The sequence below is a fragment of the Gossypium hirsutum genome, chromosome A05, assembly GCF_007990345.1.
Source record: "Gossypium hirsutum isolate 1008001.06 chromosome A05, Gossypium_hirsutum_v2.1, whole genome shotgun sequence".
In the NCBI taxonomy this organism is placed as follows: domain Eukaryota; kingdom Viridiplantae; phylum Streptophyta; class Magnoliopsida; order Malvales; family Malvaceae; genus Gossypium; species Gossypium hirsutum.
Genome location: NC_053428.1, coordinates 59,978,589 through 60,002,231, shown reverse-complemented (window position 1 = coordinate 60,002,231; position 23,643 = coordinate 59,978,589). Strand labels below are relative to the sequence as shown.

The following is a 23,643-nucleotide window of genomic DNA, read 5'->3' as shown; positions in this document are numbered from 1 at the left end:
ACAAAGAAACAGAACAAAAGAAAAAGGGAAGAAAACGAAAACAGGGGAAGAAAAAGGGAAAGAAAATAAAAAGGGAAATTGGGATTTTAAAGCTTCAAGTTTAATTGGTAAGCTTAATTAAGTCCTTTTCTCTTAATTTTGATATTTTAGAAGCCTTAAAACAAGTTTTGATGAAATTAAGTTGATAATTCAAGAGTTTATATGTTTCCAAGTAGGATTTATGTTGGAAAAAAAATTATGGAATTAGGGATTTAATTGAATGAATTCTAAGTTAGAATTGATTAAGGGATTAAATTGTAAACTAGGCTATCAGTTTTATGTTGTAGGGACTAAATTGAAGAAATTTCAAAATTAGGGAAATATGCTGGAAATTTTATAGTTAAATATAAGTTTATACAAAATTTGAATAAAAAAGAGAGTGAATTGGATTAAGAAAGTAATTAAGTTTAGTTAGGACTAAATTGGGAATAAGGTAGGAATTGTTTAAAAATTTAATTATTTATTATAATTAATGCTATAAATAATAATGTAAATTACTATTATTTTCGTAGCCAACAAAGAACCTGAAGCATCAGCATCGAAAGGAAAGGAGAAAGTCATCGAGGACTAAAACGGGCGAATTACGGTGTGTATTACTATAATTCGAATTTTAATTATTATTGATTATTGAATTTTTAATTGTTATGTATGGTAAGTAAGACTTGAGGTAAGTATGTGAAATTGATATGAATATTGAGTGAAAATGAAAGTGATGCAAATTGAATCAAATTGAATTGAATAAGTGAATTATGGAATATTTGATTATTTGAAAAGTGTATTGATTGAAAAATGAATGGTGATTTGAATTGTGAATTGAAAGTGATATAGAATTGAGAAAGTGAATTGAATACCCTATTAACTAGTCGGGCTGAGTCGGATATAGTTGGCATGCCATAGGATTGGAAGTGTTCAGGGATACTTCGACCTAGAGTCGATGAGACACTGGGTGTCACTATATTTCTTTGGATAGATTCGATGAGGTACTGGGTACCAACTTTACTTCTGCTAGGCCGATGAGACACTGGGTGTCAACTATTGCTTCGAACTATCCGATGAGGCACTGGGTGCCATTTGGTGTGTTTGGTTGGATCCGTGTATCTGCCAAAGTCCGAGTTATGTTAATAGGGTGAAAAATTGAAATGTGAATTTGAGGTATTAAAATGAGAAAAAGAAATTGAATTATGAATTGGAATTGCGATAGAAGTAGAAAAGTATGAACTAAATGTTCATAAGTGATTTAAATTCAAGTTTGTGAAAAGTATGTTGATTTATGAATAATTAAATTGAATTGTTATTATGAAATGATGAAAGAAAATAATAATAATAATAATAATAAAGTATAGATTAGTATATAAGAAATTAATTGTTATGTATTTAATATTTATGTTTTATTATTGTTGATATAATTTGAATTATGGTAATACAACTGAGTATATCCATACTCAGCGTACGGTTATTTCCGTGCGCAGGTTAGTAGAAGTCAAGTGTCCCGGCTCAGCATCCATAACAATCCCGACTCCAACACAAATTTGGTGATGTATATTTTTCTTTTGGGTAAAGGTGGCATGTACATAGGTGTTGTTTAGTCACTTGAATTTATATATTACTTTGGGTAGTGAAGGATGAATTATAAGATTTAGATAGTTAAATGAAATGGTAAGGAAAGTATATGATATTTTGATACATGAACATTAAGTTGTTAAATGAATGAAGTTTTTAATCAATTTTGAATGATGCTATGATAGTTATTAAGTTAAAATTATGTTAATAATATAAATATTAGTTATATGAATGTGAAACATTGGTGTTGGTTGTTTTGGTTTGAATTTGCAAGGGGTTTTAGGTAAAATTAAGCAGAAATACTGTCAAAATTTTTACAAAAATAAATAAATAAATAAATACGAAAATTTTTCGGAATACTCGAACAAGTCCTGTTCTACTTTTAATACGTGTTTTGAGCTTCGAGAGTCAAATATAGGGATTTAATTATTATATTATACTATGAAAGTTATATTAATTGTAAATTATTCGTAAGTTGTCTAATATGTCCGGTAATGCCTCATAACCTCGTTCTGGTGACGGTTTGGGGTTAGGGGGTGTTACATTAGCTTCACATTTTACATGGTCAGTGTAGCTTGGTTGGAGAGTACCTTTGTCTAAACAAGAGGATTCTCATTCGTGTCGAGAGATATCACACTATCACGGATTGGTGGCATGTATAGCTAGACTCTCATACATGCTAGGTTAGTCTGAGAACTGACTAAACCATAAATCTGATACCATAAAATGTAACACCCCATACCTGTATTCGATGCTAGGATAGGGTTCGAGGAGTTACCGGACTTAAACATTCACAAGCATGCAAAATCGGATCACAAAATTTCATCCAAAATTAAAAATTTTCAAACACATGCATATCCTCCCTTATACAGGCTTTCGAAGCCTAAAACATAAATCAAGGTGGTTCGGGGACTAAACCGAGTACTTTCAATAAACTTTGGACAACTTAGCAATTTTTCTTGCTTTGGAGAGTCACACGTCGGTGTGGGTTGGACCGTGTGGTCACACATGCCCATGTGGCTTGGGACACGCCGGTGTCCTCAGCTCGTGTAACTTTATATTTGTGATGTCAGCAAAACAATTTGAACCACACGGCCAGGCCACACACCAGTGTGCTAGGCCATGTCCTCCACACGACTGAGACACATGGCCGTGTCTCTGCCCATGTGACTAACACTTAGGCTATTTTCCAAGCCTTTTTGTTGCTTTAATCCTTCACATGCTTAAACACTTCATAGACACATACTATAACTTCGATTTGATGGTTTCATATATGTTATTAAAACTCAAAGTAATATTCGTATGATTACATACATGTGAATCACATACTCGTATAATATCTAGTCTAAACACACCCATTCATATTCTTTGGCTTTACCATTTTAATCACTCTCTATACTCTTACACCATGTTCAATAATATACCATTTACTTTCAACGAAAACAACAAGCATACATATAATGATATCATCTAATCATAGCAATCAAGCTAAATCATATAACCACTTCACAGGGTAATATCACATAACTTGGATAATTAGGCTTACAAGCCATAAACATTATAAGCCATATATCATGGCTATATACAAAGTAATAATATAAGCCAACATCTTGGCCAAAACATAAGAGCACATATCAATAATTAAGTCTCTATACATGCCACTCACTTGAGGACATTAAGATTCAACAATACTGCAAAGGTTAGAGCTTGATAGTGTGATGCTGGCTCCGGCAATCTCCAACCCCGAGCCTACCTAACAACGCTAAAGAAATGGAGAGGAGGGAGTAAGCTTAAAGCTTTGTAAGTCCATATGAAAATAATAAGCAAAATATCAACATGATTCCATGGTAAGATAACCATAATTATACTTTTACTTATATTCTGGTCATGCTATTTTCTCGAGTCATAGTCACCAAATTATTTATATCTGGAGCTACAGAACACCCAATCAAGATCCTCTAATTTTCCATGAAACTAGACTCATATATATTTTTATCTTTAAATTTTTAAATTTTTGGATTAGCCAATAAGTACAGTTTATTCTTTAAAGTCACCCCTATTCTGCTATTTCATAGCTTCGACACTTCTTTACTAAAAATAAATTATCTCTTAGTACATTATTCTATTAATTTTGCTGTTTGTTTTGCTTGAAAATAGACTCGTTAAGGACTTAGTCATATAAATTATAATCCATAATAATTTTTGTACAATTTTTAGTGATTTTCCAAAGTTGAGACATGGGAGCTCAAAAGCACTTTGACTCTGTCTCACAAAAGTTCAAATTTCTGATAATTTGAAACTCTTTTACTTACACCATTTCTTCTATTTGAAACTAGATTCAATAAGATTTAATATAATATCTTATTCAGTCTCTAATTAAATTTCCAGAATTTTTGGTGGATTTTCGAAATCACACAACTGCTAATGTCCAAAATTGTTTTAGTGCAATATCATGATAACTATCATATGGTGGCATAATAACATAATCACCAAGATTATTCATTATTCAAGCATTCTAGCTCATTAAAATATTCATATACATATATGTGAATATACCTTTTCATCATATATCATCCTGTAACAAAGCATTACTCAAGAGTATAACATATTTACTTGTACGTATCTCTAGCATATCGAATAACTTTACCTTCATTACCATGCCCATCTCGGGACTTCCATCGCATCATTCATGATAATACCTGTTGAACACTTGGAATACTATTGGATACATGGAAACTTGCACATAAGTGCCACATAAACATACGTAGCCAAAGCTACCTTATAACATGTAACACATCCATAATGAACTCAGACCTCTCAATCAGCTCGGTTGTTACATGGATCACATCCATTATGAGCTCGGACCACTCAACGAGCTTGGATGCTCGCATCCATAATAAACTTGGACCACTCAACTAGCTCGAGTGCCAAATATATCATGAACTTGAACCACTCAACAAGTTCGGATTCTCACATATATCACAAACTCAGACCGCTCAAAGAGCTCGGATTTCTAAATTCCTAGTGACATGTCACTTGTATCCTAAACCATTCCTAAGGTTCAAACGGGGTTTTCCAAACTTGTAGATAGCATCCTTATCGCACTTGCTTGTCATGTAGTGAACAATGACCATAATACCATTCATGCTTACAAATTCACCATTATCATATTCATGAAATAAACATGGCATTGCTCATAATAACATTTAGGTAGTTGTCACATAATACAATCATCATATCAACTATATAAATATTCACCACATAATGTTAAGACATCAATTTAAGTTCAAGCATAAACAATGATTTATTTCATTATTATTGACATACGAACTTACCTCGAATGCGAGCACGGTTATTTATTCCGATTTAATCATTAATATCATTCATTTCCAATCTATGACCGAATCTCATTTTCCTTGATCTATAATACCACATTTAGCTTACTAATTAGTCACGTTATTCATATGGGTCCAAAAATAATATTTTTACAAATTTTCATTTTGACCCCTAAACTTTCACATATTTGCACTTTGGCCCCTAGGCTCATAAAATGATTTTCATTCAATTTCTTTGTACTTTAAGCCTAGCCGAATCATTTTCATAACTATAACAGTCCCCAATTTCTACTAAAACACACTTTTATGGCAAATTTTATAACTTTTACAATCTAGTCCTTTTAACCATTTTCACCTAAAATCACTTAGCAAAAGTCGTTTATTTAACACCCAACATTTATTTTCTACCATTAGACATAAAAAAACATGCATATCACTAATGAGTAAGTTTTTAAACATGAACCCTAGCTCAAAATAATGGTAGAAATAGATAGATCTTGTTACGAGGATTTCAAAACATAAAAATCATTAAAAACGGGGCTAGAATAGACTTACAATCGAGCTTGGAAGCTTGAAAAACCCTAGCTACATCTTCTCCATGTACGTTTTAGCCATGGGGTAGAAGATGGACAAAAATTGGCTTTTAATTTTGTTTTTAATTCATTTTAATTACTAAATGACCAAAATGGCACTAACTTAAAAATATTCTATTTCACCTATTTCATTTCCATTTTTGTCCAAAAAAATTAAACAATGGTCTAATTACCATTTAAGGACCTCAAATTTAAAATTTCAACTCAATTTGACACCTCTAACATGTAGAACTCAACTGTTGCACTTTTTACAATTTAGACCTTTTGACTAAATTGAGTGCCCAAACGTTAAAATTTTCGAACCAAATTTTCACAAAATCATCTTGTGAAATTGTAGACCATAAAAATATAATAAAGATAAGTTTTCTTATGTTGAATTTGTGGTCTCGAAACCACTGTTCTGACTAGGCCCTAATTCGGGATGTTACACACATACATGCTATCATGCTGTAAATACCAAAAATAATATTAAAATAATTTTTCAACGTCAAATTTGTGGTTCTGAAATCACTGTTCCAATTTAGCTAAAGCCAGACTGTTACAACTGGAATGGCCTAGTAAAAACAATAAGATTTGAAAACATTATATTTTACGAACTTTTAGAAAACTTAATGTAATTGCCTTGGGATTATCAAAACGTCATATTATTAAGTTGAGTTAATTTAAGAGTCTACTTTAATAAGTGTCAAGACATTTGAGAAAAAAAAGTTGATTTTGTCAAAAAAATTAGTTGATTTCATCAATTTGCCTTTTTAAAACTCCAATTTCATTATTACAAAGTAGAAAAAGTGATGCCTCTTAATTTTAAACTTAAACATTTTGACCAGTTTATATGTTATTTAATGAAATGCAAATAAAATCTCAAAATCAAACTCATGCCACAGTTAAAAAATTAACAAAATTATAGTCTAAAAAAGCATAATAAAATTAAGGTAATTTACAAATAATTTATTAAATAAAAATTGAGACAAGACCTCCAAATGTCGTGTTGATCCTAACCTTGAGGATTATCTGTAAGGATAAAACTATAGGGGTGAGCACTAAAAAGCTCAGTGTGAGTCTTAAACAAAATAATCAAAATATCAGTGAAGCACACAAGCTATTAGTCATTCGATAAAGCATATAGCATAACAATACACAGTATTCGCAATGATTGTGCATAGGCATGCTCATATGAAAACAATGTAGAGTTCTTACACATCTGTCTGCTACACATGATGATTTCGCCACAACTCATCATTTATACACCAAAACAATAGGATCTATAGCTCAATGTGGATAAACCACCAGTAATAATTTTTGTAGTTAGACTACCAGTAATTTGTGGATAAATCGCCAGTACTTTGAATAATACTCCAGGGCTGCAGATTAATTGCCAGTATATAATTGTGGATAAATCGCCAGCACTCCATGGAGCTCCATCGTCACCAGTCAATCCCTATCCTCATGCAATGCAATATGTCATACCAATAGTGTATCATATCATGCTTGTCAATAACCATTCTGATAACGGTGGTATGCTTAGAATGCACCCCATAGATCATTATTGGTGTCATACTTTACATGCAATCAGAATATATGGTAACAATTAGTGGCATGCTTATATGCAATCAGTATGTACGTTAACAATTAATGGCATGTTTACATGCAATCAGTATGTACGGTTACAATCAGTGACATGCTTACATGCAACCAATATACTGTATCAATCAACATCCTTAACAATACATGACATGTAATAACATGCATTTCGTCAATCCATCAATATTAATAGCTATACAAATGATTAGCCCTTAAAGGACTTACACACTTGGTTATTTTCACTTTAAGGCCCTAAAACATTCGACCAATGCCAATTAGGCCACTTAGTGCATTCAACCAATACAATAAAGTACATACATACTTTCAGCATTCATCAAACATATAAAGTTAAGACCCATACTTCAAAAATGAAAATCCAAGCACTAGAATTAAATTCGTAACTCTTATATTTAGATTTGACTAGATCTCGATTAGATCTGCACTATCATGAACAAAACACAGTAAAAAAAATAAGCCTTTATATTATCTTTAGGCTCGACCAAATCAAGAAATAAGATCAACTAGTCAGAACTGATTTCCAAGATTTCTACTTACATTTTTGCTGCTTCAAAATGGAGATGCAAACAGTCTTTGACGTCAGTGATGATTTGAGACATACAGATCTGGACCTTTCATTAAAAAAAAATCAAACATGAGATTTGACCAAGAACACTTGTAACATTCGACCATAACAGAGAAAACAGAAAAGAAATATGAGATCAGGTCTGATTTGAATTCAACTTAAGCTTATCGAATTCAGATATGTGATAACAAATCAACATAGAAAAATGAATGGTCACTTGTAGAAAACCAAAGGAGATTACTAGTAAAGAAGAGAAGATAAAAAATAAAATAAAAGAGAATAGAATAAAAACAATGAAGAAACGACGACGACAAGTGGATGAGGAAGGGGAAGAAGGATGCATAACATAAGGGCTACTATGTGTGTAATATCTTTAAATTGGGTCAAATAGTTTTGGGTATATTTTTCGGGTTTCGAGTGTGAAGCTAGGAATTTATAGGGTTTCTAGTAATTTAAATTTAATTTAAAAGGTTAAATTTAATCTAAAATCGATTAAACAAGAATACAGAAAATTAAAAAAATATTTTTGAAAATTTAATTTTAAAGAGTTTAAATAATTATTAGTGATAATAATCAATTTGGGTTGAAAAAAGAATTTTAAAATAATTTTTATTGGGGATAATTTGAGTAAAATTTAAATATTAATTAAATAGAATTTAATTAGAAAAAAAGTGGAATTTTAGAGTATTTATATGCCAAATAAACCTTAAAATTTGGAATTTTGGAGGAAAATGATTAAATGGTAAAGTAAGGGAAATTTGGGAGTGGCCATTAGGCAAATTTCCCAATCTTTAAATTTCTGGTGGGTGTTTCAGTTTTAAAACTAATGTATCTAGCCCACTTTTCAAACATTTTACATCAGATTAGAGAGCTTAAAATTCATTTTCTTTGCATGATTTTAAAGGTATATAATCAGAGAATAGATCCAACCGATTTCCTTCTCAAAATGCTCTCTCAATTCACCCAAAATTATTCTCAAAAGTAGCCAAAAATATTTTGAAATTTCTCAAGTTTCTTAAATCAAGATTTTCAATCAACGAATTTAGAGCGAATCGAAGGAATTCTTCAATCTTAAACTTGTTTTTATGATGATTAAAAACATTTTTACATGATTTGAGAGTCAATTAAAGGAATTTTATCAATGTCATCTTTTTCCAAGAACATATGGTTCTTTAATGGTGGATCTTGAATTTTGAGAGGAAATCCATAAATCAATGGATGTTTCAACTTAAAATGGATCTATTAAAAGGTTTTTAATCTTATTTGTCAATACTAAACATGATTTGTGAGGTAATTTAAAGAAATCTGAATTTTATCATCTTCATAAGTCGATTTTCTGGAATTTTATGAAATTGATTTAAAGATGAAATTGATGCTTAGTATAAGTGTATTTAGTCTAGTATTGATGATTGAAAGTGTTTAAGAGCTCTGGAGAGATCGATTTTGTAAGGAATCAAGTTTTTGACTTGATGTTACAAATCCAGTAAGGTATCTTTGTGAGAGGATTTCATTTAGTATAATTAATTAAAATTTGTGTTTATTATAGCATTGGAAAGTTGGTAATGTCTACTTTATCTTTATTAAAGCTTCGAATCTTGAAGAAGGTTGAGCTAATCGAAATTGAAGCTTGGATTTGCTTCGTTGATCACTTGTTTATGGTAGAATAAATTGTGTGGTGAGTGTTTCTAAGGGTGATTTGGTAAATTGACCTTATTTATGTTTAATTAGTAGCTTAATTGATGATTTCTATTGATTATTTATGGTGGAATGACTGATTTTTGCGAGATTGATATTATATATACAAGAGTTGAATTTTTATTGAATAATGGTAAGTAAGCATTTAGGTGATTTTTGTGTAATTTAATTAGGCTAACTATATTGATGATTAAAGCATGTTTATTCGAGTTTTTTATCATGATATATTATGTTACAATTGGTTATTGAACATTAGAAAATGGCAAATGAAATGCTTGATTTAATTGGATGTTAAATGACTTTGTTACATGTTACACATAAGCATTTTGTCACATTAAATTGAGCACAATAATGATTGATTTGCATGCTATGTTTGATTGAATATATTAGCAACATGCATGGTGGATCCACTGGATGTAGTTGGCATGCCATAGGATTTGTGAGTACTCACCTTTATTTGTGACGTTGTGAGCATATGGCTCTAGGTGGACTGATTTGTTTGGAGTAGATAAGGGAGTGTTGAGTATGAATCTCCACTTGTTGGGTTATTTGAAGCACTATAAGGGAATGTGTTGTAACAGCCTGTTTTTAGTCAAATCAGAAAAGTGGTTTCGGGACCACAAATTCAAAATTTAAGTATTTATTTTATTATTATTTTAATGTCTACAGTATGAAAATATGATTGTGTGAAATTTTAGTTAAGAAATGTTATCATTTGAATGCTTAATTCGGTAGAAAGGACCAAATTGGATAAAGTGCAAAAGTGATGTTCTAATAGCTAAAAGTGTCTAATAGCTATAGAATCTTAAAGCTAAGGTCCTTATATTATCATGTGAGTTGATGGTTTTTAATTAAGGTTAATATGGTAAATTAATAAATAACTTAACTAAAATATGAAATAACATAAAAATGTCATCATTTTCTCTTCATCATCACTGATTTTAACAAAGTAGAAAGCCATTTTTAGGGCTTGAAGAATTTGGTCATCTCCTAGCTCAATTGTAAGTCTGTTTTTGTTCCCTTTTTAATAATTTCTATGTTTTTGAGATTGTTGCAACTAGGTCTAGCTAGCCCAGGGACTATTTTGCAAAACTATTAAAGATTTTGAATGTTTCCATTGATGAATACATTTGTGTTTTGATGTTTTATGATAGGTTATGAATGTTGGATGTGAATTATATAAGTTTTGTTAAGTGATTTTTAATGAAAATGTAAATTAGGGGCTAAATTGTGAAATGTGTAAATTTTGTGGTTAAAATGTGAAATAAATGAAAATTTTGGGCTGTTATAAGCATGATAAATACTCGTCTAGGCTTGGGTTGTGATGAAATTGAATGAATTTTGTTTTACGAGCCTAGGGACTAAATTGTAAAAATATTGAAATATTTGGTGTAAAAGTGAAAACGTGCTTTAATGAGTGTTTTGGATTTAAATTGAATATAGAGATAATTAAATAAGCTGAATTTGATATATATAGATCAAGAAAAGCGAAATATGGATTTAGATCGGGGAAAGAACAGAGTCTCAGACTAGTTGACTCGTGTCATCATTTTTACATCTGAGGTAAGTTCTTATATAATAAGCATCATTATAATTATGCTTTAAATGCTTTCATATTGCATAAATTATGTATACGAGACTACAGTTGTGTTTGACGATGTTTCGGCTAATTATGTGCACTTAGTGTGCGAAATCAAGATAGCTTTAGCTATATATATTTGCACTTAGTGTGCGAGATCGAGATAGCTTCGGCTATATATATATTGGCACTTGGTGTGTGAGATTGATATAGCTTCAGATATTTATTTCGCACTAAGTGTGCGAGTTTTTTGAGTATCCAAAAATATTTCGATTGGTTTAACAGATATGTTAAAGATGTGAATGAATATGAGTTAAATACGAGAAGGTACAGGTATGTACAGGAACCGAGTAATACACTGAAATGATGATAATTATGGAAATTATATCTAATTTGGTGGATGCAAATGTGGTAGGTTGATGATTCATTATGAGATATGTTATGTTATGTTTCTGGCTTAATTTGAGTTTATATGATGAGTTGATATAAATGCTATACAAACTTACTAAGCTATAAGGCTTACTTTATTTATTTCTCCATGTTTTATAGTGAATTCAAAGCTAGCTCAGATTCGGGGATCACCGGAGACTCCATCACACTATCCAACTATTAGTTTAGTACTTTTGAGCTTGTGTTTTGGTTAAATGGCATATATAGGATTATCATCATTTTGGTTATGAGTTGATAATGATTTTGGCCCTTGGAATTGTCTTGTAAATGTTTATGTTTTGGATTGTATATATAGCCATGTGAGTAGGCTTATATTGGTGATTTTGATTATGTATATAAGTGTGCAAATGACCTTTGTTTTGAGTTTGGTAATTGTCCTATAAATGCTAATTGTGATGGGTAGTTTTTGAATTAGTATTTGGAGTATGAAATAGACCATGTTTGAGGAATGATATGTTTGTGATATTAGGTTAAATAATTCATGTTTGAATGTATCCATATTGATGATTTGAAATTTTAGGTATTGGTATGAAATTGTTTGGTATAATGTAAATTATGTGTGCCTTGTTGTGTCTGGCAATAAATTGGTATGATTTATGTTTGGATGAGTTTAGAAGAATGTTTATTAATGCTATGATTTGGTGCTTTTGAGTTTATGTAGGTGAGCATAAGTTTGGGTGGCAAAATGGCTTGGTAAATAGTCTATTTTTGTCCACACAGGTGTGTGTCTTAGCCGTGTATGATGCATGGCCAGATTTCACGGCCGTGTGTCCCCTGGTGTTGAATTAGAAATCAAGTCAGTATGCTTCACATGGCCTTCACATGGCCTCACACACGGGCATGTGACTTGGCCGTGTGGCATAAGTCAGTATACCCTACAGGTTTGACATAGCCTAGCATATGGGCATACATGCCATTTTTAGGGCACACAGGCTAACCACATGGGCGTGTGTGTTGGCCGTGTGACCTAAGTCAGAGAGTTACATAGGGTTGGACATAGGTTGGGACACGTCCATGTGCTTCCATTTCGAATGTCCACATAACCTATGACACGGGCGTGTCTTCGACCGTGGGAGGGACACGGCCAGGCCATATGGGTGTGTGTGCCCTGTTTTGAGAAAAAAATTCTAAGTATTTTAAAATGTTGCAAACTTATCGGTTTAGTCCCAAACCACCCTGAATGCATATTTTGGGCCTTGTAGGCTTGTATTAGGGATGATTCGAATGTTGATGATTGACATTTGAATGAAATTGATTAAAGTATGTGAAATGTATGTGAAATTGTTTTTTATGTTTGGTAATGCTCCGTAACCCTATTTCGATGTTGAATATGGGTGAGGAATTTTACATTTATTGGTATCAAAGCTACGGTTTAGTTGATTCTAGGACTAACATAGCTGATCGCAATTTTCGTGACAAGTAAGTTTTATATATTTGTAATTAATCATTCATGAAACTAACTATTATCACGATGTAGGCAAGTGTACCTATCGAACAGTAGTATAGTTTTAACAAGACCAAATTGTCGAACCCAAAGGAAATAAAAGTACTAGTAATGACTATTTTTTTATTATTTAGCCTAAGAATGAGGGGGTTTTGTTTTAACTAACTATTTATCTAAACTAAGAATTCACAGAAAATAGAATTGGGGAATTATTTTTGGAAAAACGATTGAATTAAGACAATACCTAAGGAAGAATCCACCTAGACTTCACTTGTTATTCTGACTCCGAATCGGACAATTTATTCATTTAACTTGTCCCGTAGAGATTCCTAAGTTATGTTATTATCCCTATTCAAGACTAATAATGTCTAATCCCTAGATGGAATAATTGAGACTTTTCTCTAATTAACACCCTAAGGTTGCATTAACTTGATCTATGGATCCCCTTATTAGGTTTCACCCTAATCCGGTAAAATCTTGTCACCCTATCTCTAGGCGTGCAATCAACTCCACTTAATCATGACAAATGTACTCTTAGACAGGGTCTATTCCTCCTCTGAATAAGAGCTTATCTTGAATCAGTATCTTGGGATATCAAAACAAGAATTAAGAACACATAATTAAGAACAAGTTAAATATTTATCATACAATTCAGAAAATAATAAAAAGATTCGTCTTAGGTTTCATTCCCCTTAGGTATTTAGGGGATTTAGTTCATAACTAAAAAGGAAAACATCTCAGAAGAATAATGATACAAAACATAAAGAAAACCCAAAACTCCTAAAGGGAAATTGAGGGGAGATTTTTAGTCTTGATGGTGAATCTGGCTTCTGAGATGGATCAATCGGCTTCCCTTGAGCAGTTCCCTACCTTATTCTCTCTGGGTCTCCTTAGGGTGTATTTATAGGCTTTAGAATGCCTAAAAGCCCTCAAAATTAGCCTTTTCTGAATTGGACTCAACTTGGGCTCAGCAGGGACATGCTCATATGACACGCTCGTGTGCGATTACTTTAGGTCGTGCTCGAGCCTACTATAATGGCACGGGCGTGTGTTCTACCCCTGTGAGTTGTGCTTCGATTCTGCCGAATTGACACGGCCGTGTGGTCTGCCCGTGTGAGGAAGTCCGGGCTGTTTTAATTTCGTATGTTGGCCTATTATTTCTGTTTTTGGCCCGTTTCTCATTCCTTTCACTCTCCTATGATCACCTAAGTATAAAAATGAAATTAAGGCATTAGGATCATCAAATTCACCAATTCTAAGGAAAAATCATCCATAAAATGTGTTAAGTATGGGGTAAAAATATGTATAAATTTTAGTTTATCAAATACCCTCACATTTAAGCATTTGCTTGTCCTCAAGCAAAATTCTCAACTCATAATCAAAATAAATTCTTCTCAACTTATAATTTCTATCGATAATATCTCAAAATAATCCAAAGGTAATCATAAATTGAAACTTCAACTGAAAGAACATCAAAGATTCAAACATTCCAAGTTGAGCACTTTATCATGAAAATATAGGTGTCTCCCCTCGTCTAAGTAATTATCTTTGATTCAAAATGTCACAGAGTTTCACATCCTCACTAAAGATTCACTCAAATCACTCGAGGTGTTTAAGGACAATAAATGAAGCACTCAATAGTCAATAATGAAAAGTCATTACCATAGGCTTGCATGAAAATCAAATCTCCCTCACTATAAATTGAGATGATATATCAATCAAAAGGTCTTTAGAGAGTTGTAATGAGGCTTGGTTAGGAGGTGTGGTCACAAGCTAAAAGAAAAAAAGTTAGAATCGAGATAAAATTGAAAAATTACCTAACTAGAAAAATGACTAGTCATTAATCGCGTACAACAAAGCTTTTTCTCAGAATATGGAATTTAACTTCTTTGGCTCAAAAGATCACTACTAATATGTATACATACATTTTTTAAGAACAAGTTAAATAACTAACTATTAAGAACAGGACATAGCTAAGCAATTTATTCAAATCAAATCTCGACAAAAATAGGGATCAAAATAGTTGAGGGGATTTCAACAATAATGGGTTAAGGGTTAATATTAAGGGCAATACAAGAAATGGCTTGTTAGGCTCAAGGAGGTTCACTAAGGGTTAATCGTGGAGGTAGGCTTTTCATGGCATGAGTGGGTTAATCCTAAGTGCCTTAATCATTTTGACATATCAAATCAAATGGTGTGGTCTTGACATGTATAATCAAGCAAGTTCTAGAATAACAATTCAATACCGACGCACTCAAAGCAATAATAAAAATGAGCATGAAAGAATTAATAGATGCTCAAAAGGCTCAAAAATCTCACAAGAATTATGGATTTTTGTTGTTTAAAACTTGTGAATTCTAACTCAAAGTAATACTTAAACTTTGGGGAAACAACATAAATTTTTAAATTCTTAAAAATCAACTTATCATGCTTGATTCTCTAATGTCTTAAAGTTTAAACAATCAATGCATAAATGCCTATGTTTTAATTCAAGATATATCAATCAAAATCATAAATCAATTAAAATTTATCCTAAATATGATATGAGAGCTTTTCAAGAGAACAAGGTAGTCGCTCAGGTATTTTTCTGATAATGAAATGAATACCCACCACACTTAAGATGTACATTGTTTACAATGTACAAAGATAGATATTTTGACAAATGTAAGTGTAAGTTCATAAGATAAGGAGAAATGTGAAACTTTCTGAGTTAAAAATGGATGAAACTCCTGGATTAGCGAGAGCGAGTTGTTGGAAATAAAGCTGGAGGACAAACATGATTCTGAAGGACAAAAGGAGAATTTGGGGACTAATTACAGTAATCATAAAGATAAGTTGTGTTTAAAAACAAAAGAATCTTTAAAAATTAATAAAAGAAAAATAAAATAAAATAGATAATATAATTTTTTTCAAGTGGCACGGCCGGTTCACACGCCCGTGTGGATCGTGTCCTGCCCATGTTTGTCGCGAAGTGAGATGTCGTCACACGGCCTTCAGGCACGCCCATGTGTCTAGGCCATGTGGCTACATGATCATGTTACACGGTCGTGTGTGATGTGGTTTGCTTCTCCCACGGTCGTGTAGCTCTACACACGCCCGTGTTTTTTTGACAGTGTTGTCCATGGGTGCTAAACACAGGCGTGTCGCACACCCGTGTTTATTTGGCAATTTGACCACGGCCAGGTCGCACGCCCATGGCCACTTATCGCATCTTGTGCTGGGAAAGATAACTTTTACCCTATTTTCACACAGCCGTATCGCACGACCGTATTTCCATCCGTGGTTATCACACGGCCTGAAGCACGATCGTGTGATTGACCGCGTGGAGTTGGGAACCTGTGCTCAAAGACTCTGTTACTGACCTAGATGTTTAAAAATTGAAATTTAAATAATTTAAAACCATTAGTACTCGGGTTGCCTCCTGAGAGGCGCTTGTTTATAGTCTAAGCTCGACTGTTACCTCTCCATTGAATGGTCATGGTGGTTCAAGGAGTTTATACTCCTCATTCCTGCTATCATTCTCATCAAAATAAGGTTTTAGACGAGTGTTGTTTACCTTAAAAGTGCCGAACTTGGGATGACTTACCTCGACTATACCGAATGGAAAAATGCTAAGTACCGTAAGAGGGATTTCTTCATTCGGTTTGGTAGTGACAATGTGAGGATCTGCGGCATCTAATAATACTTTATCTCAAACCTTAAGTTGATTTGGGAAGGTATTGAGCTTGTTCTGGTGTAGGTTTGGTTTATCGTGTGTTCTCGATTTATGCGTCTGCAATTCATCTAGCTCCTCGATTTGTAGCTTTTGATCTTCATGAATAGGTTCTCTACGATTGCCAGAGAATGGCTAATGTACTTCCTTCAGACTCATTTCCCGCAAAGTAGGTTGCACCATATTGTCAGTTTTAGTAGAATAGTTTAGACGATCACCTTCAATTTCTGATGTGTTGCCAGAATTGCGAGCTTGAAGGGTGATTGTTTTGTCTCCCACACGAAGTGTGAGCTCACCTGTGCCAACATCAATAATCATTTTAGCAGTTGCTAAAAATGGCCTTCCTAAAATCAAAGGAGTGTTGTTATCCTCCTCTATGTCTAGAACAATAAGTCAACGGGAAATATAAATTTATTGATTTTAACTAGCACATCTTCAATAATACCCCTAGGAAATCTTATAGTTTTATCTGCTAATTGTATGCTCATCCTAGTCTATTTGGGTTTCCCAAGACCTAATTGTTTGAACATTTTGTAGGGCATGATGTTAATACTAGCCCCTAAATCAGCTAATGCATTATTAACATCTAAACTACCAATTAAGCAAGGAATTGTAAAACTCCCTGGATCTTTTAATTTGTTGGGTAGCTTATTCTGCAGAATACCTGAGCAAACTGCATTTAGCTCCACATGCGACGCCTCATCCAACTTCTGCTTATTTGCTAAAAGCTCCTCTAAAAATTTCATTGCGTTTGGCATTTGTGATAGAACTTCAATAAACGGTAAGTTAATGTGTAATTTTTTTAAGAGGTTAAGGAATTTACCAACTTGTTCATCTGAGCAGTCTTTCCTTGTTGCATTTGGGTATGGCACACGAGGTTTATATTCGACATTTACTGATTTGTTTTTATTATGACCTACCTCACCTTTATCTCTGCTCACCACAATTTCTTGCTTCGATTCTGGCTCAGGCTCAATGAATCCTTCTTCATCATGAACATTAATCGTGTTGAGCTGTTCCCTTGGGTTGGGTTCTGTATTACTTGGCAAGCTACCTTGTGGTCATTCGGAGATTAGTTTGGAAAGCTGGCCTATCTGAGTTTTGAGCCCTTGGATCGATGCTTGTTGATTTTTAAGTGTTGTCTCGGTGTTCTGGAAACGAGTTTCAGACACCGAGATAAATTTAGATAGAATTTCTTCAAGGTTCGGTTTCTTTTCCTGTTGATAGGGTGGTTGTTGAAAACCCGGAGGATGTTGTGGTCTTTGATTTCCTTGACCGCCCCACGAGAAATTGGGATGGTTCCTCCAACCTGCATTATAAGTGTTACTATATGGGTTATTTTGGGATCTAGAGTTATTGTTACCCATATATTGGACTTGTTCTTCCTTGATGCTAGGGTTGAAGGGTTGATACTCTGTGCATGCTCCTCCTCTATTCGTCTCGCACCTCATTACTGGATGTACTTGAGTAGAACCAAGTAAACCATCAATATTTTTTATTTAGAAGTTCTACCTGGTTTGACAGCATAGTAACCGAATCGACATTGTAAACGCCTGCTGTTTTAGTTGGCTTAGTCCTCATGACTTGCCACTGATAGTTGACATCTCTTCAATAAATTCAGAAGCCTCTTCAGGTGTTTTGTTATTGATGGTTCCCCCGGCTACTGCATCAATCATTTACCTTGTCGAGGGGTTCACACCATTGTAGAATGTTTGAACTTGCAACCATAGAGGTAATCCATGGTGAGGACACCTTCGCAATAGGTCCTTGTATCTCTCCCATGCATCGTAAAGAGTTTCTAATTTCATCTGCACAAACGAAGAGATATCATACGTAATTTGGCTGTTTTAGCTGGTGAAAAATATTTTAATAGAAATTTTTCGGTCATTTGTTCCCAAGTAGTAATTGACCCTCATGGTAACGAGTTCAACCATATTTTGGCTTTGTTTCTCAATAAAAAAGGGAATAACTGAAAATGAATGGCATCATCAGAAACGCAATTAATTTTAAATGTATCGCAAAATTCTAGGAAATTAGCCAAGTGAGTGTTTGGATCTTTATCCTGCAAACCATCAAACTGAAAAAATTGTTGTATCATTTGAATAGTGTTAGGTTTTAGTTCAAAATTATTTGCAGCAATAGCAGGCCTAACTGTACTTGACTCAGCTCCTGTTAAAGTAGGTTTAGCATAATCATACATAGTACGAGGAGTAGGATTTTGATTTGCTAGTTAAACGAGTATCATAGGAGGTAGCTGATTGTCTTGGTTTTCAGCCATCTCATCAGTTGGGGTTTAAATATCGTCCTCTTGTTCATTCTCTGTGTATCTTAAGCTTCGCCTTATTTCTCTTTGGTTTCTGTGAATTGTGTGATCGATTTCTTCATCAAAAAGTAGTGGTCCTGACAGGTTTCTTCTAGTCATAAACTATAAAAATCTGCCAAGAGAAAGAAAAAGTAAATTAATAAATAATAATAAAAATAAAATAGAATTAACTTGCAAGGAAAATAAATGGCTAAAGTAATAAAAAATGAGTGTTCCTAATATCATAGTTCCCCAGCACCAGCGCCAAAAACTTGATCGTTATTTTCGTGAAAGGTAAGTTTTATATATTTGTAATTAATCGTTCTTGAAACTAACTATTATCACGATGTAGGCAAGTGTACCTATCGAACAGTAGTATAGTTTTAGCAAGACCGGATTGTCGAACCCAAAGGAACTAAAAGTACTAGTAATGACTGTTTTTTTAATATCTAGCCTAAGAATAAGGGGGTTTTGTTTTAACTAACTAATTATCTAAACTAAGAATTCATAGAAAATAGAATTGGGAAATTACTTTTGGAAAAACGATTGAATTAAGACAATATCTAAGGAAGAATCCACCTAGACTTCACTTGTTATTCTAACTCTAAATCGGACGATTTATTCGTTTAACTTTTCCCATAGAGATCCGTAAGTTATGTTATTATCCCTATTCAAGACTAATAACGTCTAATCCCTAGATTGAATAATTGAGACTTTTCTCTAATTAACTCCCTAGGGTTGCATTAGCTCGATCTATGGATCCCCTTATTAGGTTTCACCCTAATCCGGCAAAATCTTGTCACCCTATCTCTAGGTGCACAATCAACTCCGCTTAATTATGACAAATGTACTCTTAGATAGGGTTTATTCCTCCTCTGAATAAGAGCTTATCTTGAATCAGTATCATGGGATATCAAAACAAGAATTAAGAACACATAAATAAGAACAAGTTAAATATTTATCATACAATTCAGAAAATAATAACAAGATTCATCTTAGGTTTCATTTCCCTTAGGTATTTAGGGGATTTAGTTCATAACTAAAAAGAAAAACATCTCAGAAGAATAATGGATACAAAACATAAATAAAACCCAAAACTCCTGAAGGGAAATTGAGGGGAGATTTTTAGTCTTGATGGTGAATCTGGCTTTTGAGATGGATCAATCGACTTCCCTTGAGCAGTTCCCTGCCTCATTCTCTCTGTGTCTCCTTAGGGTGTATTTATAGGCTTTAGAATGCCTAAAAGCCCTCAAAATTAGCCTTTTCCGAATTAGACTCAACTTGGGCTCGGTAAGGACATGCCCATGTGACACGCCCGTGTACGATTACTTCAGGCCATGCTTGAGCCTGTTAGAATCGCACGGGCGTGTGGTCTGCCCGTGTGAGGAAGTCCAGGCCGTGTTGATTTCGTATGTTGGCCCATTTTCTCTATTTTTGGCCCGTTTCTCATTCCTTTCGCTCTCCTATGCTCACCTAAGTATAAAACATGAAATTAAGGCATTAGGATCATCGAATTCACCAATTGTAAGGAAAAATCATCCATAAAATGTGTTAAGCATAGGGTAAAAATATGTATAAATTACGGTTTATCAGTAGCGTATGTGAGAGTCTAGTTAAAAATGCCATATATGAACTCTGATAGTGTGATGACTCTTGACAATTTAAATTGTGTTTTCATATAGCTAATGGATCCTAATCGAGCTGTAGTTGATGATGTTGAGAGTAATGCGCCAGCTCCCTCTCAAGGGTCAACACCTTCTGAATCTAGAAATATATTGAGTAGTCACGGAGGGGAGGCTAAGGAAGCCTTTTTCCAAATGATGAACGAGTGGTTCATACAATATGTCTGGACAAATCTGGCTGTTCAACAACCTCCACCCTACCTAATCCTCAACCTGTTCCCATAGCTCCTCAAGGTGTGGAACTTCTACGATTAAGTAAACCGCCAGTTGATAAGATCTAGAAATATGGGGCTGAAGAATTTAGAGCTACTGTTGATGATGATACCTAGAGAGCTAAATTTTGACTTAAAAACACTATTTGGTTATTTGATGAATTGTCGTGTACACCAACTGAGTGTTTAAAATGTGTTGTATTACTTCTGAGGGACACTGCATATCAATGGTAGAATACTTTGACATTCTTGGTGCCTAGAGAAAGAGTTACTTGGGATTCCTTTCAAGCTGAGCTCAGAAAGAAATACATTAGGCAGAGATTCCTGAATCAGAAGCACAAAGAATTTTTAGAACTGAAACAGGGTCGTATGACTGTGACTGAATATGAAAGAGAATTCATAAGGTTGAGTAAGTATGCTCGGAAGTATGTTTCTACCGAAAAAATTATGTATAAACAATTCATTGAAGGGTTGAATTAAGATATTAAACTTCTAGTTGGAATCCTAGAATTGAAAGAATTTGTTGTTCTGGTTGATAGAGCTTGCAAAGTCGAGGAGCTTAGCAAAGAAAAGAGAAAATCTGATTCAGAGGCTAGAGACTCGAGGACCGATGAATAAGCCATATCAGTCATCATCAAAGAGATCATCAGATTTGTATAGTCGATCCAATGCTTTAGTGGGATATCAGAATAAAGATCGTGGAAATTAATACATGAGTCCTAAAGCTCAAGTTACTTCAGTCTCGAGCGTTGGCTGTGTGAGAAATAATAAACTCGAGTGTCAATGTGCAGAAGACGGCATTTTGGGGAATGTTGAGCAAAAAATAATAATAGAATTTGTTACAAATGTGGTTCACGAGATCATTTTATTCGGGATTGCCTAGAATTAGCTATAAAAGATAAGATTCAGAATACAAGACTGAGTAACACAACCACTAAAGGGTGGCCACCGAGAAATACTGGAAATGTGTCTAGTAGTAGAGGCGCGAAAAAAGATTCGGCTATGGGATTTGAGGCCAGAGCACTTGCTAGAGCTTACGCTATTCACACTCGCGAAAATGTGTCATCACCATATGTTATTACTGGTACATTTTCTCTTTACAACACTAATGTAATTGCTTTGATTGACTCTGCATCAACTAATTCATATATTTGTGAGAATCTAGTGTCTAGTAAGAGTTTACCTATTGAGTCTACTGAGTTTGTGATTAAAGTATCGAGCCCCTTAGGCAAATATGTTCTAGTTAATAAAGTTTGCAAGAACTATCCTTTAATGACTTGAGGTTACTATTTTCCTACTGATTTAATGTTATTACCATTTGATGAATTCGATATAATTCTGGGTATGGATTGGTTGACTCTGCATGATGCTGTTGTGAATTGTAGACGAAAGATCATTGAATTGAAATGTCAAAATAGTGAAATCATTCGAATTGAATTAGATGAATTAAGTGAATTGCCTACTATGATTGCGTCTATGTCAGCTCAGAGATGTGTTAGAAAAGAGTGCGAAGCTTATCTTGCATGTTTTAGATACAAAAGTGTTTGAATTGAAGATTGAATCAGTGCCTGTAGTTTATGAATATCTGGATGTATTTTCAAAAGAATTCCAGGGGTTACCACTAGTAAGAGAGATTGAATTTTCTATTGAGTTAGTATTGGGAACTTCACCAATATCTATAGCTCCATACGGAATGGCTCCGACAGAATTGAAAGAGTTGAAATCTTAGTTGCAAGAGTTAACAGACAGAGGTTTTGCTCGACCTAGTTTTTCACCCTGGGGTGCACTAGTATTGTTTGTAAAGAAGAAAGACAGGTTGATGAGAAAGTGTATTGATTATCGATAGCTCAATAAAGTTACAATAAAGAACAAGTATCTGTTGTTGAGAATAGATGGTTTATTTGACTAGTTGAAAGGCGTAACAGTGTTTTCGAAGATTGATTTGCTGTTTGGTTATTATTAGTAGCGAGTTAAAGACTCAGATGTGCAAAAAATTGTATTTAGAACGAGGTACGAACATTATGAATTTCTTGTTATGCCTTTCAGATTGACTAATGCTCCTGCAGTCTTTATGGTTCTGATGAATAGAACTTTTAGACCGTATTTAGACAGATTCGTTGTTGTATTCATTGACGACATTCTAATCTATTCACGAAATGAGTTTGAGCACGCCGAGCATTTGAGAATTGTGCTACAAAATTTGAGAGGTAAGCAACTGTATGCTAAATTCAGCAAATGTGAATTTTGGCTCCAAAAAGTCAGATTTTTTGGGCACATTGTTTCAGCGAAAGGTATATGAGTTGATCTGAGCAAGATTTCAGCAGTTGTTGTCTGGAAACCACTGAGAAATGTATCCAAATTTAAAAGTTTTTTGGGGTTAGTTGGTTATTATTGAAGTTTTGTTAAAGGGTTCTCGATGATTGCTACACCTATAACTAGATTGCTACAAAAAGATGTGAATTTGAGTGGTCCGAAAAATGTCAACAAAGTTTCGATCAGTTGAAAACATTGTTAACTGAAGCACCAGTTTTGGTTTAACCTGAGTCGGGCAAAAAATTTGTGATTTACAGCGATGCGTCATTGAATGGTTTGGGTTGCATTTTGATGCAACAAGGAAAAGTTATAGCTTATGCCTCCAGACAATTGAAACCACATGAAAAGAATTACCTGATGTATGATTTAGAGTTGGCCGTTATTGTTTTAGTATCGAAAATTTGGCGACATCATTTGTACGGTGAAAAATGTGACATCTTTATCAATCACAAAAGATTAAAGTATATAATGACTTAGATTTGAATTTACGACAATGAAAATGGCTCGAACTGTTGAAAGATTATAAGTTGCTGATTGATTATAATCTGGGGAAAGAAAATGTA

At 33.7% G+C, this 23,643-nt stretch overlaps 1 non-coding gene across 1 annotated transcript; it reads left to right on the top strand.

The window, feature by feature from the left end:
- Nucleotides 1–18,305: 18,305 nt before the first annotated feature.
- Nucleotides 18,306–18,411, top strand: LOC121230006 (small nucleolar RNA R71). Its single transcript, XR_005927958.1, has one exon. It is a non-coding gene; the product is annotated as a small nucleolar RNA R71 (small nucleolar RNA).
- The last annotated feature ends 5,232 nt before the right edge of the window (nt 18,412–23,643 follow it).